At 37.0% G+C, this 20,422-nt stretch overlaps 1 pseudogene; it reads right to left on the minus strand.

Annotated features, from left to right (window-relative positions):
• Positions 1 to 18,373: 18,373 nt before the first annotated feature.
• Positions 18,374 to 19,233, minus strand: LOC102995212 (40S ribosomal protein S2-like; annotated as a pseudogene).
• Positions 19,234 to 20,422: the final 1,189 nt, after the last annotated feature.

Here is a 20,422-nt window from a genome sequence, read left to right on the forward strand (position 1 = left end):
CTCTAGGTTCGCAGGCTTCAGTAGTTGCAGCACACAGGCTCAGTAGTTGTGGCACGCGGGCTCTAGAGTGCAGGCTCAGTAGTTGTGTCACATGGGCTTAGTTGCTCCACAGCATGTGAGATCTTCCCAGACCAGGGATCGAACCTTCGTCCTCTGCATTGGCAGGTAGATTCTTAAACTCTGCTCAACCGGTGAAGTCCCTTGTTTTTTAATGACTGCTTTTCTTTTAGTCCATCCAGAACATTCCTCCATCCTCTTCCTTGTTCTTTCTCACTGAATAGAACTTTGTTGAAGCCCAATCCCACTTGTTAATCAGCAGAACTAAATACAAGGAGAGGAACTCTTACTATGTCCCATAGAGTGCATTAGACTCTTCTTATTCCAGATACTAGGGGCAAGGCTGAGTCCTCTCTAGTCCTGGCCAGATACAGGGATACCTACTAAAGCACCAGGATCTCCTCCATCAACCTCCACCAAATCCAGGAAGTCTCCTAAAAGACAAGATCCACATCTCTTGGCTCAGGTTTTCCATCCATAGCAATATCAGCAAGCACGACTCATGAGTCCGAAGACATCCACAAATACTTGGCATATTTTTACTGGCTGCAACAAGTCCTGCAGAGAAACAAGAGGCAAGGAGATTATCTAATGCCCATTTTCCACTTAAGATTTAATTTTCTTCTCGTGCTGACTCCTCGAAAACTTCAGTGTGGTACTCCTCTTTTGTGTTAGCAATAATGCCAAAACTAGCTCTTTTCTATTTCCCAATTTATCATGTTTCAGTCGGAAGAGATTTTGTTTGTTTGTATAGTACCTGTAAAACAAAATATATTACATGCATAGCTATACAACAAAACTCTTAGAATCTATATTTCCCAGAAACCAAATAATTTATTCCTTGTATAATAAAGTAAATTTATCTATGGAACAGTACCACCAATTATGCCCTGTTTATAAGTTTTCTACCTTCTTATTAAAAAAAACTTTCTCTGCATCCTTCTCTCTTGATCAGCATATCATTATCCTTCATCAAGTATAAGGGTTTTATAGACATCAGTTCTTTGAATTCTTACATCAAATCTATGTACATGATGTTGCAAATCCTTACAGAATAGTTACACACACACAAACACACATGCACTCACCCCTAGGGACATAAGCAGAGAAAAGAGTGGGCTAAGAAGTGATTGATAGCTGTAAAGGTGAAAAGTTCTCTGTAAGTCTAAAAGTCTTTTTCTGATTTTTGTAAGTAAGGAAATTGAGAATAAGGGAAGTTAAGTAAATAAGTCTTCCAAGATCTGACTGTAACTAAAAGACAATGCTGGGATTTGAACTTATATTATTCTGATTCTAAAATCAATACTCTTTCCACTGCATCCTCATCAATATTTACAGATGTGCATCTGCTTGAATGTTCTCCAAGAAAAGAATGTAACATTAAGTCAGTCAATAGAATCTCAGGAAATAATGTCTCCTTAATTATAATGGAGAAATTTATCGTTTTATATTTTAAGCTACTTGTAGGTAGTTTCTTAGCAGATGTTTTCCCCCTGCGCATTAAGAATCCAGGCTGATTTCAAATTCAGTGACCTGTAATCTAATGTATAACCGGGAAAAATGAATTGCTAGTGAATTTCAAATTAGTTCTTCAATACTAGTTAAATGAATCCCCTCATTTTTCAAGACAAATAATCAGAATTACAGATGGTCTGTATTCTGTTATTAATGTGAGGGACCTAATCACACACTAAAAATATAGTACATCAATGAATCTCCTTGGGAAATCAGAAAGAAATTGAGCATGTCCATTGCTGTCAGCCTGACCTTCAAGATATGACAAGATGCCAAATTACTTAAGATTTCCAGAAATGGAGAGAAGTAAGGAAAGCATTTCAAAAAACAAAACAAAACAAAAAAACCCCTCATTCCATAATTCAGAATCTGGCTTGTATAATGCTTAAAGTCTAGGAGTTATTTTGCATACCTACAGTGGTGGTTGAGAACGATATATCTATTCAAAAATCTCCAACCATAATTGTCTAGGTGGTCACAAAGCACTGAGCTGATCTCCCTGTGCTATGTGGCTGCTTCCCACTAGCTATCTATTTTACGTTTGGTAGTGTATATATGTCCATGCCACTCTCTCACTTTGTCACAGCTTACGCTTTCCCCTCCCCATATCCTCAAGTCCATTCTCTAGTAGGTCTGTGTATTTATTGCCCCATTGCCTTTGGTTACAAAGGCAATACTTTCCCCCATTCAATTGTCTTGATACACTTGCTGAAAACCGTAGATGTATGAGTTTATTTTGGGACTCTCAATTATTGTGCTTTAATCTATATGTCTATTCTTATGTCAATACTACAGAGTCTTGGTGGTTGTAGATTTGTAGTAAGTTTTGAAATCCGGAAGTGTGAATTCTATACCTTTGTTCTTTTTCAAAAATATTTTTACTACTCTGGGTTCTTTGGATTTTCCTGTGAATTTTAAGATCAGATTCACAAGTTCTGCAAAAAATGTAGGGGCAGTTTTGGTAGGGATCATGCTAAACTATAGATGAATTCAGAAATTATTGCTATCTTTAAAATAAGGAAGTCTTTTATTTTGTTTTTTTGCCAAATTACCCTAGACAAAACCTCCAGTGTAATGTTGAATAGAAATGGTGAGAGTAAACATCCTTGTATTTTTCCTAATCTTAGAGAGAAACCTTTTGTCTTTTGTTGGGTTTTGTCAAAAGACTTCTCTGTGTCTCTTAAGATGATCATGTGGGTTTTGTATTTTACCTTAATAATGTGTATTATATTGATTGATTTTCATATGTTGAATCAATCTTATGTTACTAAGAAAAACCCCACTAAGTCACAGTATATAATCCTTTCTTATAAGTGAGTAGATTTGTTTTGCCAATATTTTGTTCAGGATTTTTACATCTATGTAGTTTTCTTTTCATATGGTATCTTTGCCTGGTTTTGGTATTAGGATAATATGGGCTTCATAGAATGGGTTGTGAAATTATCCATTTTCCTTTGTTTTTGGAAAAGTTGGTGAGGTGTTACTGTTAATTCTTTAAATATTTGGTTGAATTCACCAGTGAAGCCATGTGGCTTGGGTATTTTCTTTGTGGGTGGATCTGGTTTTATGATTACTAATTCAATCTCTACATGCTCTAGATTCTGCTTATGTCTCTGCCTTATCACATAGTATTCTTCCTCTTTTCCACTAGTGTCCATTGAGGTTAACCTCATTCTGTTCCTTAAATAACCAAAATTCTCACCTCAGTGTCTTTACCCATGCTGTTTCCTCTGGCTAGAACTTTAAAGCATAAACTAATTAATAATATTCTATGTGCTATTCATTTTGATAATAACTTCACATATTTTATCTAAGCAACAATGATTTATAATCTTGGAAAACTAAGGCCTAAAGAGATTAATGTACTCAACAAATGTACATAGATAAGAAAATTCTGAAAAAAATAACTGGAGAATTAACTATTTTTTAAATAAATTGCCTATTGTCTCTGATGTACTATGTCTTAGAGCCAGAATTTAAACCATGTCTGTCTGACTCCAGAGTCCAAACACTTTACACTGTACTACTTTGCTACATTAGCATGAGTGTCAAGTGATATGATACTTGCAAGTGAAAAATATTTTTGTTCTACTTCTCAACTTCTTCTATAAGCATCATTTCTCCCTTATATTTATGCTCAAGCTATATATATATATATATATGTTTCTTTCTGCTACAGTCTTTTCACACACTATTTTCATTGCTTCAAGTTCCATTGTCTGAATGGAGAAAGTCCATACTAATTTTTTCTTAATTATATTTTTATTGTGGTAAGAACACAATGTAAGAGCTATACTAACAATAAAAATTGAAGTGTACAATACAGTACTGTTAACTTCAGGGACAATGTTTTACAGCAGCTCTCTAGAACTTATTCATCTTGCATAACTGAGACTTTATACGCATTGATTAGCATAATCCCCATTTTATCCATCCCTCCCAGTGCCTGGCAACCACCATTCTACTCTGGTTCTATGAGACTAACTAACTTAGATACCTCATATAAGTGGAATCATGCAGTATTTGTCCTTCTGTTATTGACTTATTTTACTTACTTAACATAATGTCCTCAAGATACAGCTGTGTTGTTACATATTCACGATTTTCGTATTTTTTTTAATCCACAGAGTTCAGGTTCATATATTATTTCAATTTTTCTTTCAGTTTTATTAAGATATAATTGACATACAGCACTGTGCAAGTTTTAGACATACAGCCTAATGACTAGTGGTACATATATTATGAAGTGATAACCACAATAAATTTATTTAACATATATGATTCGATATAAATTTGAAAAAAAAGATAAAACACTTTTTTCCTTGTGATGACAACTCTAGGATCTACTCACTTAACAACTTTCAAACACACCATAGAGCAGTGTTAGCTATAGTCATCACATTGTACGTTACATACCTAGTACTTATTAATCTTATGGCTGGAGGTTGGCACATTTTATTTATTTATTTATTTTTGCCCAATGTTTCATCTTTATTTTTTGTTTGTTTTTTTAAATTTATTTTTATTTTTATACAGCAAGTTCTTATTAGCTATCTATTTTTATACATATGGGTGTATATATGTCAATCCCAATCTCCCAATTCATCCCACCACATCTACCCCATGCTTTCCCCACTTGGTGTCCATACGTTTGTTCTCTACATCTGTGTCTCTATTTCTGCCTTACAAACGGGGTCATCTGTACCATTTTTCTAGATTCCACATATACGTGTTAATGTACGATATTTGTTTTTCTCTTTCTGACTTATTTCACTCTGTATGACAGTCTGTTTTGGTTTTTTTTTTAATTTATTTTTTTGGCTGTGTCAGGTCTTAGTTGTGGCACGTGGGATCTTTGTTGAGTCATGCAGGATCTTTTGTTGCAGTGCACTGGCTTCTCTGTAGTTGTGGTGTGTGGGTTTTCTCTTCTCTGTTTTTGGCACACAGGCTCCAGGGCACGTGGGCTCTGTCTTTGTGGCACGCGGGCTCCAGAGCACATGGGCTCTGTGCTTTGCAGCACGTGGTCTCTCTAGTTGAGGCGCGCAAGCTCAGTAGTTGTGGCACACGGGCTTAGTTGCCCCGCAGCATGTGGAATCTTAGTTCCCGACCAGGGATTGAACTGCATCCCCTGCATTGTAAGGCAGTTTCTTTACCACTGGACCACCAGGGAAGTCCTGAAGAAACTGTTTTTGTAACTATGAAAGCCGTTAAACAACCAAAGTGTTATTAGAATAAACAAGTCAAATATATGCATTTAACTTTATTCATACCAGCCTCTGGGATGTTTACCAGAGATTTTGTGGGCATTTGACTGACCATTTGTATAAGAACTTTTTGTATCTTTTAAATCATGTATGGGTTCTTTGGCAAGACCTACAAGATTTTATTAGATTCATTAGCTTTTCTGAAGAGTGTGGCTGGGGGAAATTGGCTGCAACAGCTATATTGTGGATTTTGGTTCTGATTTCAGTGTGCTCTGAAATCTTTTTTAAGAACTCAGGTGTCAAACTTGCAGAAAGGAGGCCCACAATTAATATGAAAGTATGATTTTGCTTTCTCTGTATCTGGTAGGGCCCAGAAATACAAGTGAAAAGAGACTTTAAAACTGTTGTGATAAATCTGCCCCATCCATTTAGCTTACTAACTAAAATTTGGCAGATGACCTCTTCTACTTAAAAAGTGCTCTATAGTTTGACCTTTATAATTTTAATGCAGAGTTGTTATGATTTTGATTCCAAAGTTAAGAAGTAGCAAAGAATATGTTTGAACACAGGTTTTCTGGCTTTAATTTGTTGCCTCCCCCACCCTCTTGCCAACTAATTTCAATGGTGAAAATACTTAGTCACTGATCAGTAAAAACTAACCCTATGCAGTCATTTCTGGGGAAGCAGTTACCATCTCTTTGTACTTCTGCTGCTCTGACCTCAGAAGCCAAAAAACCTGACACTCTCTCCAATGTTTTGGTAGCTAGACCATGGCCACATGACCTTACCTCTTTATAGAAAGTCAGTGTTTTTTTCCAGGACTTGGGACCATGAGTTAGGAATACAAAGCATGGAGACAGTTCAGAAATCATTTTGAAGTGATGGCAGCAGCCTCCATTTCTTGAGGTAATAAGCAGGTGCAGAAGCAGTGGTGGACTCTACAGTGCCGTAGACCAGCCTCTTTTGGTTCTCTTGCTTCCCTATGAGCAAGCTAATAGCCTTCTATTAAACTTACTTTCCTCTGAGTTAGCTGGTTATCTTTTGTTGTCCACAAACAAAAACTTGATACAAATATTTAAGCTCCCATTGATGGGGCAAAATAGCAGTATATGCTGCCAAAACCTTCTACCCAGGAGGATACATATTTTTAGCGCTTTGGTGGCACAGATATGATTAAGATACCATCCTTATCATTGACTTCCAGAATATTGTTTTGATCCAGAAGTTTTGAGTTTTACACACACATACTCTAGCTGAGATTAATATACCCATTATTAATTGATTTTAACACAGTATTGGCCAGACTTTTAATATACATGATGCAATAGGACATGACATAAAAGAAGCAGATGCCAAATGATCAGTGTTTATTTAAAAGCTTAAAGAAGAATATCTGTCTCTTTCATAAAAAAGTATTATGTGATAAAAATTTATTCTCACTCAAAATATCCAATAACATTATTTGATGGCAGACACTAGTGATTTGAATTATATCACTATTTTAAAGAAATGATTAACCTCATCAACAGAATCGTAAACATAAAACTTTTCTGTAGTGTTCTTCTTCCATAACAAAAATATGTGGAACTTTCTAGGCCAATGTTGTTAAAATCATTAACTAATGGGTATTTTAATCTCAGTCAGTGTATGTATAAGTATACACAAAACTCAAAGCTTTTGGATCAAATAAAAACATTGTGTATTTGAACAAAAATCACTTAATGTAGATAATGCTTTAGGAACTAACTATAATCCAGTTTAGCATTTATTAGGACACTCTTCGTTATGCAAGCGGTAAATGGGCCATGGGAAAAAACTTACCATTGTATCTGGCAACTGGGTGCTTCTGCCCAGGGTTGAAATCTTGACTGAGGGATATAAAGGCCCAGAAAATTCAGAATCCAGGGAAAAGATTAAAAGCACGTGTTATGACATGACATAAAACAGATTCTTGTCTGAGGCCCAGGTCCAACCATTTCTGTATATTGCACACGTGTATTATATTGCTATTCACGTCTTGAGTAAGTTATCACCTAACCTCTCAGATCTCAGTTTCCTCAATATCAACATGGAAATAAAATTGCTATTTCTAATTTGTACGCTTTTTGAGGATTAAATTAGGTATTGAATATAGAATGTTTAACCAAATGCTTAACACATAGTAGATGCTGTGCAGCTGTTGGCTGTTATCAGTGTTGGTGTTATTCTTTTGTTTCATCTGGCACTAATCTTTATTTTTCTTCCTATTAATTTATTATTACAAGACAGTGACCACAATTTAAGAAGGTAAAATATAGTGAATATCTAAATTAAAAGATGGACTCTAATTGTATTTAAATAAAAGCCATTATACCTGTTTGGAGCAATGAAAAGTGTCAAATTCAATAGTAATTATTCAGTGTTCCAGTGTACAGAAGTGGGTTCACATGAGATAAGTTTCTAGAACTGTCAAGATTTAACACAATCAGGATTAATGAATATATTAATAGTGAGTGTTTCTACCAGAGGACATTAATCCTGGCTGAAAACTATATGAATAGTAGTAACCGAGAATAAAAATTTTGGATCAGATATTATAGTGCTCTTGCAAATATTTTCTCTCAGGTAGCACAGCCACCAGGAATGAATTAAAATGCAGTATTTTTAAAGAGAAAGAACTACTGACAAGCTAAATGGTATTAAGGAACATAGAATCAGGGAGAATTTCAATCTTCTCTTTTAGTAAAATGAAATGAAAAAGGGAAAACCCAGAAAGAGGCTGGCCTCTTTAATAAATGTTGGGCTTCAACATTTATTATTAAAAATACCTCAAGTGATCAGGTGAAATTGGCTACTTCCTGAAATATTTCTGGAAGGACTTTAAATAAACAGAAAATTATGGTCCCAGCTAGGGGGTAAAAGGCACTTTTGATAGGTAATTGACTCTAAAAGGCAAATATAATAAAGCTCTATTAGGCAAAGGGATGGCAGACTCATCACTATTTTTTTTTTTTTTTAATTTTTGGCTGCCTTGGGGAACCTGTGTCCCCTGCATTGGTAGGCGGACTCTTAACCACTGCACCACCAGGGAAGCTGTGTTGCTGGGCGAAGGCTTTCTCTAGTTGTGGCAAGCGGGGGCTGTTCTTTGTTGCAGTGTGCAGGCTTCTTGTTGTGGTGGCTTCTATTGTTGTGGAGTATGGGCTCTAGGTTCGCAGGCTTCAGTAGTTGCAGCACACAGGCTCAGTAGTTGTGGCACGCGGGCTCTAGAGTGCAGGCTCAGTAGTTGTGTCACATGGGCTTAGTTGCTCCACAGCATGTGAGATCTTCCCAGACCAGGGATCGAACCTTCGTCCTCTGCATTGGCAGGTAGATTCTTAAACTCTGCTCAACCGGTGAAGTCCCTTGTTTTTTAATGACTGCTTTTCTTTTAGTCCATCCAGAACATTCCTCCATCCTCTTCCTTGTTCTTTCTCACTGAATAGAACTTTGTTGAAGCCCAATCCCACTTGTTAATCAGCAGAACTAAATACAAGGAGAGGAACTCTTACTATGTCCCATAGAGTGCATTAGACTCTTCTTATTCCAGATACTAGGGGCAAGGCTGAGTCCTCTCTAGTCCTGGCCAGATACAGGGATACCTACTAAAGCACCAGGATCTCCTCCATCAACCTCCACCAAATCCAGGAAGTCTCCTAAAAGACAAGATCCACATCTCTTGGCTCAGGTTTTCCATCCATAGCAATATCAGCAAGCACGACTCATGAGTCCGAAGACATCCACAAATACTTGGAATATTTTTACTGGCTGCAACAAGTCCTGCAGAGAAACAAGAGGCAAGGAGATTATCTAATGCCCATTTTCCACTTAAGATTTAATTTTCTTCTCGTGCTGACTCCTCGAAAACTTCAGTGTGGTACTCCTCTTTTGTGTTAGCAATAATGCCAAAACTAGCTCTTTTCTATTTCCCAATTTATCATGTTTCAGTCGGAAGAGATTTTGTTTGTTTGTATAGTACCTGTAAAACAAAATATATTACATGCATAGCTATACAACAAAACTCTTAGAATCTATATTTCCCAGAAACCAAATAATTTATTCCTTGTATAATAAAGTAAATTTATCTATGGAACAGTACCACCAATTATGCCCTGTTTATAAGTTTTCTACCTTCTTATTAAAAAAAACTTTCTCTGCATCCTTCTCTCTTGATCAGCATATCATTATCCTTCATCAAGTATAAGGGTTTTATAGACATCAGTTCTTTGAATTCTTACATCAAATCTATGTACATGATGTTGCAAATCCTTACAGAATAGTTACACACACACAAACACACATGCACTCACCCCTAGGGACATAAGCAGAGAAAAGAGTGGGCTAAGAAGTGATTGATAGCTGTAAAGGTGAAAAGTTCTCTGTAAGTCTAAAAGTCTTTTTCTGATTTTTGTAAGTAAGGAAATTGAGAATAAGGGAAGTTAAGTAAATAAGTCTTCCAAGATCTGACTGTAACTAAAAGACAATGCTGGGATTTGAACTTATATTATTCTGATTCTAAAATCAATACTCTTTCCACTGCATCCTCATCAATATTTACAGATGTGCATCTGCTTGAATGTTCTCCAAGAAAAGAATGTAACATTAAGTCAGTCAATAGAATCTCAGGAAATAATGTCTCCTTAATTATAATGGAGAAATTTATCGTTTTATATTTTAAGCTACTTGTAGGTAGTTTCTTAGCAGATGTTTTCCCCCTGCGCATTAAGAATCCAGGCTGATTTCAAATTCAGTGACCTGTAATCTAATGTATAACCGGGAAAAATGAATTGCTAGTGAATTTCAAATTAGTTCTTCAATACTAGTTAAATGAATCCCCTCATTTTTCAAGACAAATAATCAGAATTACAGATGGTCTGTATTCTGTTATTAATGTGAGGGACCTAATCACACACTAAAAATATAGTACATCAATGAATCTCCTTGGGAAATCAGAAAGAAATTGAGCATGTCCATTGCTGTCAGCCTGACCTTCAAGATATGACAAGATGCCAAATTACTTAAGATTTCCAGAAATGGAGAGAAGTAAGGAAAGCATTTCAAAAAACAAAACAAAACAAAAAAACCCCTCATTCCATAATTCAGAATCTGGCTTGTATAATGCTTAAAGTCTAGGAGTTATTTTGCATACCTACAGTGGTGGTTGAGAACGATATATCTATTCAAAAATCTCCAACCATAATTGGAGAGGAGGGATCCAGTCTACTTGAGACACACAGTGAGTTCTGAGGAACAGAGTTTGGGAAGGAGTGAAAAGTCTCCAAGAATAGATAGGCTTCATAAAAGAGGATAGACTTCGGACAAATATGTCTTCATGCTGAATCATTTATGTTCTCTGAATATTCCTCACATAGGTTTTTACGTATACACTGTTTTTTTAAATTTTACCAGACAAATTTTTCTGATGGCAAAGATAACCATGTTGTCTTTCTTCATATGGCCAGCTTCTGTCTTCTTCCAAAAGCCATTAACTAAGCCGTAATGCAAATAAATTACTGCTGGAGCATCTGGAGTTTTCCTAAGATACCTTATTCTGAGGAAATTCTAAGAATTGATTTATTCTAATTAAGTATAAATCAAGTGTTAAAGTGTACCTCAGTTATACCCCCTCTTTTTAAAATTTCTCCCATGGAGTTATACAAGCCGATAAAAGGGTTTATTATTATTATTGCTAATATTGTTCATGGAAATACTAGCCTATTAGACCAACAAATTATTTCATCTTTCTTATTTCCCTCCTTCTATTTTTTTCTTTATTTATTCATGCATGATCCTGAGGTTAACTTTCACTTGTGATGAACCCTTTCTCTTATTTGACCAAGATTCACCAATATGAAAATAAGATTTGGATTTTATTTTCTTAAATTATTATATAGATACAGAAATAGGAAGATAGATAGATAGATAGATAGACAGACAGATAGATCCTTTGGACTCAGACCTTATCTCTGTTCCATGGCTCTAGGCATCTCAGTACTTCCATCTGTAAAATAAGAATAGACATCCTTATCTGATAGGGTTATCAGGAAGATTATACAAAATAATATGCGTAAATCACCTAGGCAAGGGGCAAGCACATCACTTGCCCCTTGTTTGAGCAACCATTTATCCATTCTCCTTGATTAATTCTTGAAATCAATATTGTCATTGTGTCTGTATGGGAATACATTTTTAAAATAAGTTAAAATAAGTTAAATAAGTATTTAGAAATATGTTGTATCCTGGTAATTCATGATATTTCTTAACCTCATCTGGTATCTTGAATCATACCTTGCCTTTGGTGTAACTTCCGTTGAGCTTCCAGAATTTTCAGATCTCAAACTACAGGTCCTATAATTCTCAGGTTCTGAGATCCTCCCAATTTTAGATTCACTTAAAGCCCCTGGTAGAAAGAATCCAGTATGCGCATGACCTTGTTACAGACCATGTTTGTATTCCAGGCCCTTCGGATTAATACATCCTATTGATTAATACTAATAATAGAATCACTCATATTTTTAGGAAGTGAAAGATGCATTCATATACAGTATCATGTGATTTACACTCCAGAAGTCTGGAAGGCTGCTGGTATCAGCATCATTTTATAAATGAAGAAACCAAGACTATGAAAGACCACAAAGCTATTTAGTGACAAAGTCAAAGTCAAATCCAGGCTTTCAGACTCCAAATCCTTTGGAAAATCTTTTGATTCCATACAAGATTGACTTCCATAAACTTTTAGAACTGTCAAGACCCTTTAGAGATTCACAAGGTACACCTCTTTTTTTTGTTTCTTTGCTTGTTTTGTTTTTTGGCCAGTAAGAAAATTGAAGCCCAAAGAGCAAAAGTTCTTGTTTAGATTATATAACACTAATGAAACATTGAAGATGTTTCTTCCTGATCATTTTTACATTTTCTGTAAGAAGTTGATGTCAGATCTTTCATGAGAAACATTTAGATAATTAGTCTGCACAAACTTCTGTTTTAATTAATGACATAGTCTTTGAATTTCCCTGTCCAAAAGAGCATAACATTGGTTTATCTTTTTTTTTTGATTTATCTTTTAAAAAATCTTAGTTTCATAGGGAAAAGTAGGTCATGATGCTAAAATATGGCATGTGAATAGCCTCATTTAATTTGTCCTTCTGTAACTGCCTTCTTTCACTTAGCATAATTTCTTCAAGGTTTGCCATGTTAGAACATATGACAAGATTTCATGATTTTTTAAGGCTGAATAAAATTCCATTGTATGTATATACCATGCTTTTTTGTTCATTAATCCATTGATGGGCATTTGGATTGTTTCCATCTGTTGTGTGTAATAATGTAATAGTGCTGCTGTGAACATGAGAATTACAAATATCTCTCCGAGATCCTGATCTCAATTCTTTTGGATACTGCATGATTCTATTTATATAAGGTATCTAAAGTAGTCAAATTCTTAGAAGGAGAAAGTAGAATGGTGGTTGCTGGGTGCTGGGGGGAGGGAGAAATGGGGAGTTGCTCTTCAAAGGGTGTAGAGTTTCAGCCATGCAAGATGAAAATGTTCTAGAGATCGGCTATACAACAACATGCATATGGTTAACAATACTGTACTGTACACTTAAAATTTTGTTTAAAAAGGTAAAGAAAAATCTCCTGACCATCCGTCCACTTAAGTTGTTGTGAAAGCTATCTATAAGGCTAAAATTCTATTTTATTTAAGTAATATGTTTTAGAGACGATGTAAGAGATTGCTTATGTATCATGTAATTGATGCATTTTAAAAGGTTAAATCATATCTTTAATACTAGACATGAGTAAACATTTATATCTCCCTCAACCTCTGTGTATGTTTATAGCCAACTTTGACCTTCCCATCAGTCATTGTAGAGGCCACAGGCAATGGGCCATAAGTGTCCATCATCCAATGGGAACTGTCAATCCAATCATTTTGAAGTAAGTTTAGGAATACACTTAATAAGTGGAATAATCATTTTTCTGTCCTCTTCTGCAGCTTGTCTTTCTAGACATATGTTAAATAAGTTTTCAATCATTGCCAGAAATCCTAAGGAAGTGAAATTCATTTGCTATGTTATCTTAAGGGTGGTTAAAGGAGTTTTAATGTCATCTGCTGGAACAACAGCTGAATTCAGGGATGTTACATAACAGTCCCAGCATAATATGTATTGGGTAACAAAGTCAGATGTAGGCTGAGTATGATAAAAATAAGTGAACTCATGTTGTAACCTGATATTGAATTCAATCTTTGGTTTGGATCTAGCAGAATCTGTTTTATTTTCGTTTGAGTAGTCATCATCCTTTACCTGTGTTTATGGTTTTGTGTTATTAGATATATGCCAGATTTACACTGAAGCTATTTATTATAAACACTGTCTATGTACTGTAAATATTTAAAAGTGTACACACAGAAGTTATAAATGTAAGTCCAAACTGTTCTACGTATAGTAGCCAAGGAGTCAGGTCTCTAATACTAACTTTCTGTGTTAGTAAATTCTTGTTCCTAGGTTTTGATTTCTTGTTTGTAAATGGCAGAAACATGAGTAGACTGTTTTCTAAGGCCTGTACTAGAGCTAAGCTGTTCCAATAAGACATAACATTTTATTGAGCCCCATGTGCTGAGCCCTGGACTGGATATTCCACACACATCTTAATACCACAATAGCCTTGTGAGAAAGGTAGTGTTATAGTGTCCTATATCAGAACAGTAATGGGGATTCTCCAAAAATCAACAACTGATACATAACAAAGTAAGAAAGTGCAGTGAGGCCTGCCTATAAAATCCAATTCTTTCTAAGTCAAATTTCTACTCACTACATGCACCAATTGTTGGAAAATTCCATGGTTTTGTTCCCATCCTATCCTCTTATGGAATAGAAAGTGTTTCACAGATATTAAGAGATTATAAAACATCTATTTTAATCTTGAACTCAAACTTAAAAATTGGAGAGCACAAGTGAAGAGGTTCTTGGGCAAGATCCTTCTGGAAATCTCCCCTAACATTCTTGTAGGCAGTGTGCACTTCTAGTTAATCCTGGCCATCAGCATGAGGGCTATTTTCAGTTTCTGTAATTTTTAAAATCCCTTTCCAGCCAGAAATCCATCTAGAAATGCTCCCAACTATCCATCTGAGTTAGAGCACTCAGCAGAAACCAAACATTATATTCTCTGGCACTGTGTTAACCTTTCCCTCCCTCACTTTTTCTGCTGCAGTGAAAAATGATTCATATAAAGGGAACTGGAATAGTAAAAACAGAAAGAAACCATGAGAAAGACTGCTTAACAATTTTCCAGTCATGGCTGGGGATGAAGAAATTGAAAACAAGCCAAGAATGCTTACTTTTCAGCCATGCCCTAGAAATCATTTTGGTTTCAGAACAAGAAAATCACTTCCATGAAGGAGAGCTACAAGGAGACTGTGAGATCACATTTCTTTTCCTTGATCAGGAAGAGAACTATTGTGAAAGGATCAGGTAGTCCCTGAAGAAGCCCCTGAAAGAAACTGATTATAAGAAACATGAAATACATTGTCTCCCTCCTCACCCACTCCCTTGCTGCCTCCACCATCAGCTCCAGGGTCAGTGCAAAAGGCATTTGAGTTCTATGGGAGATGTATTCAGTAACAAAAGAACAAGACTGAGCCTTGATAATTCAGGAAAATGAAACTTTGAGAAGGTTAAGCTTGCCATTTCTGGAAGCAGGCTTTCCTTCCAGAATATACAAGAATGTCCTGGGGACGTCTCTCTTTGTACTCCTAACAGAGAAAGCACTTTACTTTCGCCGAGTTGGATTCTCATTACTTTTTTCCATTCTTTCCCCTAATCTCAGGGTGAGAGTGGAAAAAAAAAAAAAAAAAAGAAAAGAGAAGAAAACACAAAGTGTTCCTTATTTAGCATCATAGGAATTCCTTTTGTGTGTTTGAATCATTATTGTACTGAAAAAATGCCCACTCCACCACTTCGAGTAAGAAAATGCTGTTGCTGCCTTTCCCACTTATGCCACAACCATCTCCCCCACCCCCAAGTTATCAGTGCAACTGTAAGTGTATACTGATTTGTTAAATTCAGTTCTTGCAATAGCTATTTCAAATATCACTGATTTTGCTTTAAAAACATTTCCCCACGAAGAGCAAACTCTCAGACTCACTGAGTTATTCATGGTTTAGAAATAAATTCTTTATGATAACATCTAAAAGTGTGTTGCCAAAAAAACCCTGGGGTACAAGATTAATGTGTGCAGGAGGAGTTAGAGTGAATTAGGAACATTTACCAAAATCACTTACTGTGAACCTGTACAGTTCCAAACTCTTGCCAAGAGTCTATAAATATTATGTCTTTACTACTGAGAAAGAGCTATTGCTGGTGCTGGGTTGGAGAATGATAGAGGGCCAACTTGGATGTCTAGTTATTCTTCCCTAGCACAGTAAGGACTTCAGATTAGGTGAAATGGCTTATAGAAAAGAAGTTGACTGGAAGCACTTACACAAAGAATCCTGGGGAGGAGATATTTAATTACATCATCTATGAGAAGTATAAGCATTAGGTGGTAATGATAGGAAACTTGGGAAAATCAAATAAAAGTCTTAGGCATCTGGCTAAACACACTTTGTTATATCCATGCTAGGGAATACTAATCAGCAATAAAAAGGAACAAACTACAGATAAATTCAACAGGTCGGATGGACTTCAGGAGCATCATACTGAGTGAGAAATTACAGTCTTAAAAGGTTACATGTTTCATGATTCCATTTATGTAATATTCTCAAAATAACAAAATTACAGAAATGGGGAACAGGTCAATAATTATCAAGGATCAGGTAAGAAGGGGAGAGTGTGACTATAAAGGGGGAGCACAGGGAAGTTTCTTAGCGCTGACAAAACAGTTACGTATTTCTATTCTGCAAATCATTCAGGTGATAAAATCTCATAGAACTATATACACAGACATACAAAAACAAAAAAAGAAAAATTAGGACATACAAAAACAAATGAAATCCAAGTAAGGTCAGTTAATTGTATTGCTCCAATATCAATTTCCTTGTTTTGATAATATGCAATAATTATATAAGGCGTTACCATTAGCAGAAGCTGAGTGATGGACACAGAGAACCTTTATTTATTGTCTTTGCAATTTCTTATGAGTCTATAGTTATTTCCAAATAAAAAGTTAAAAAATAATTCTTAGGAGGCATTTCTCAGAGCCTGTATGGATTGATTCATTCATTAATTTAAAAAACATTTTTTCTTTTTTTTTTCTTTGCTGACCACCTATCTTTTTTTTAACATCTTTATTGGAGTGTAATTGCTTTACAATGGTGTGTTAGTTTCTGCTTTACAACAAAGTGAATCAGTTATACATATACATATGTTCCCCTATCTCTTTCCTCTTGCGTCTCCCTCCCTCCCACCCCTCTAGGTGGTCACAAAGCACCAGGATGATCTCCCTGTGCCATGCGGCTGCTTCCCACTAGCTATCCACCCTACGTTTGGTAGGGTATATATGTCCATGCCACTCTCTCACTTCGTTACCCTTCCCCCTCCCCATATCCTCAAGTCCATGCTCTAGTAGGTCTGTGTTTTATTCCCGTCCTACCCCTAGGCTCTTCATGACGTTTTTTTTTTCTTAGATTCCATATATATGTGTTAGCATATGGTATTTGTTTTTCTCCTTCTGACTTACTTCACTCTGACAGACTCCAGGTCCATCCACCTCACTACAAATAACTCTGACCACCTATTTTTATGTGAAAGTTCTGAATGTACAGAGAGAGGGCATGATAAAATCATAATCTAATCACAAGATACTAGTAGGACCAATGGATACACAAATGAAAATTTAAATTATACAGTGTAATACAAGCTTGTACTGTGTAATGTACAAAAAAGATATTTTGAGCACAGAGGAAGTTGTAAACATTCTCTACCTGAGGGATTAAGGAAAGTTTCATAGAAGTGTGATATTTTGTTTGACGTTTAAGACAATAGTTTGTCAGGTGGATGGGGGTTGTAGCATTCCTTTAAACTGGATCTGTGCATTTTATCTCAATGAAGATATGCTCCACAGTTTACTTAGAAAAATGATCATATAGCCTTTCAGAGACTCAGCCATTTGCTGTCAAGCTGCCATCCCTGGAGAAATTGCCCCTAATTCCAGAGCAGTTGGAGCTATGGAAGTGAAAGTTGTTTCACTGTAACACGTTTTCTTCTTCCATAACAACCTTTTGACATAATTTTCCTATTTTAACATCAGTATTAGTACAGTTCTCCAGAGAAGCAGAATAAATAGGATATATATAGAGAGAGAGTTAGAGAGCCAATGGTATAAATCCAGTCTGAGTCTGAAGGCTTGAGAACCAGGGATGATGATGGTGTAAGTCCCAGTCAAAGTTTAGGAGAAAACCAGTGTCCCATCTCAAACGTTCAGTCAGAAAGCAAACTCAACCTTCCTCCACCTTTTAGTTCTATTCAGGCCTTCAATGGATTGTATGATGCCCGCCAAAATTGGGGAGGGCCATCTGCTTTACTCAGTCCCCCAACTGAAATGCTAATCTCTTCTGGAAACATTCTTACAAACACACCCAGAAAAAAACATTTATCTAGGTGTCTGGGCATTCTGTGGCCCAGTCAAGTTGACATATAAAATTAACCATAATACCATCTGATCAGATAGGGTATATTTACCTCCTTCCCCTCAAAGAGAGAAGCAGTTAATGAATATTGAATAGTATCAGGTCTATGTGGACTTCGTCAACTTACTACTTCACCACAGGTTCTTGTTAAGAAGATCACAGATAACAAGGACATATAAGGGAAAGGATGATAAAAATGTCTTCCTTGACCTCTTTGTATACCTGAAAATTGGGGAGATTGTATATGGACGGAGCAATGTCACACTCAGAGACTGGAGGAAAGGACAATCATAACTTTCTCCCCTTTCTTTTTTCCCACCCATGAGAAGGAACACCTGGAGAGAGAGAGAGTCCTATTCAAAGTAGAACTAAAAAGAAATTAAAAGGGCATTAAAAGAGCTGGAGTGTGATTTTTTTTTTAAACCAGCTTCATTCACTGTATTTTTCTCATATAAAACTATGTGGTGGCTACAGCTGGCACCTGCGTCCTCTGCATGGAAACTCTGGTGTGGGTCTTTACAAGATGGTCAGTGAATTCATGATACGGAGACTTGGTGAACACTGTCTCTTTCCAGAGATCAGGAGTGAGATAACTGTAGGTCTTGGAAATGGCATCAAAAGTGGCCTTGGCGAAATTGCCCAGGGTGGCGGTGCAGCCCCTGGCAGAGATGTAGCAGTTGTCAATTCCAGCCATTATCAGTAGCTTCTTGGGCACAGGGGCTAAGATGATGCCAGTTCCCCTGGGGGCAGGGATGAGGCACACCAGCACAGAGCCACAGTAGCCAGTCACCTTGCAAGGGATGGTATGGGACTTGCCAATCTTGTTCCACCAGTAGCCTTGCTGCACTGGGACGATGGAGAGCTTGGGCTGAATGATGGCCACACGGATGGCAGTGGCTTACCTCCTTAGAGCATTTGACACCCAAACCACATTGTCCGTTGTAATCCCCAATGGCAACAAATGCCTTGAACCTGGTCCGATGGCAAGCATGGGTCTGCTTTTGCACAGGCATAATCTTCAAAACCTCGTCCTTGAGGGATGCCCCCCAAGAAAAAGTCGATGATCTCAGATTCCTTGATGGGTCGAGAGAAGAGATAGATCTCCTCCAGGGACTTGATCTTCATGTCCTTGACCAGGCGGCCCAGCTTGGTGACAGGGAGCCACTCCTCGTCCTCGTCCTTGCCTCTCTGAGCTCCATGGCCTTGGCCCCGGCCCAGGATGCCTCGGCTGAAGCCTCTTAGGAAGCCACCTTGGCCTCCCATTCCAGGGCCCCCAGGGCCTCCGGGCCCTCCCGCAGCACCAGCGTCATCCGCCGTTTGGTGTTTTTACGGATAAGAAGTGGAATGTGATTCTTGAAAGACTCGGTGCTGCCTGGAGATTTGACTGTAGGTAGGCCAATTCTTACCCCACTCTCCCACACACATACATAAAACAGACATAACATAAGCAACGTATAATAGCACTTAAGAAAATTATAGGACAAGAGAAAAGGAGGAAATTAGAAGTGAGTGGGGAGAAACTGAGATATTTTGCATGCATATTTTGTGCCAGGCTCTGTGTTTGGCTCTGCCTCAAATCCTACCTGCACTATTTTATCAAATGGTACAGGACCCATTTCAAACACACCCTGCTGGTTTCCAACTGTGTTAACATCTTAGATGAAGAAACATATCTTCTCCTTTCAGTGTTGCCCATCTCACCATGTTTTCACACAGCAGAGTAATCTTTCTCAAAAGCAATCTGAAGATAACACTGCACCCCCTACTTGAAACCATTCAATAACCTTCAAAGCCCTTGATAAAGTACAAGATATTAGGCTAAGTTTACAAGGCTCTTTGCGATTTGGTACTGCTTATTCTCAGATTTTATCGCTTTTTTCTCCTATCTCTCAGAGTTTATTTTCTCTTTGCTCTCAGATTTTATCTCCTTCTTCCTGTCATTCCAAGTAAACATAGACACTCCACATTCATGAACGTATATCTTCTCTCAGATCTTCTCACATACCATGTGCCATTCACACATGAAGATCCATCAGTCTGTAAAAGCTTCCCCAAATAGTCCACTGCCTACTCCTATGCCCACCATCTCTGCATGCACAGTTTATATTCATCCTTCAGGTCTCACATCCAAATACAAGTCCAAAGCCCTTCTTAGTGCTCTCTAGTTCCTTGTACGTATTTGTCCTAAACTTATCTCTGAGTTTCTGCACATGTAGAGAAATTGTTTTTGCCTATTTTATTCCTAGCACCTGGCATAGTAACTGACCCATGATAGCCTCCCCCAAATTGTATTTCAAATCAAAGATGATCAGTGGCTCAGGAAGACACATTTATTCTGAAGTCATACCAAAACATAAAGTGCCCTAAGTATTGAATGATTCTGACTGACAACACTGGGGAAGTGACTGTTAGTGTGCACATACACACACATATATGATAATAAGTGATTTCAGTGATTAAGTGCTTGGGAGTCACCAACAACTTCCTGAGGTCACACGTCCACAAG

The sequence above is a fragment of the Physeter macrocephalus genome, chromosome 17 (assembly GCF_002837175.3).
Source record: "Physeter macrocephalus isolate SW-GA chromosome 17, ASM283717v5, whole genome shotgun sequence".
Classification (NCBI taxonomy): domain Eukaryota; kingdom Metazoa; phylum Chordata; class Mammalia; order Artiodactyla; family Physeteridae; genus Physeter; species Physeter macrocephalus.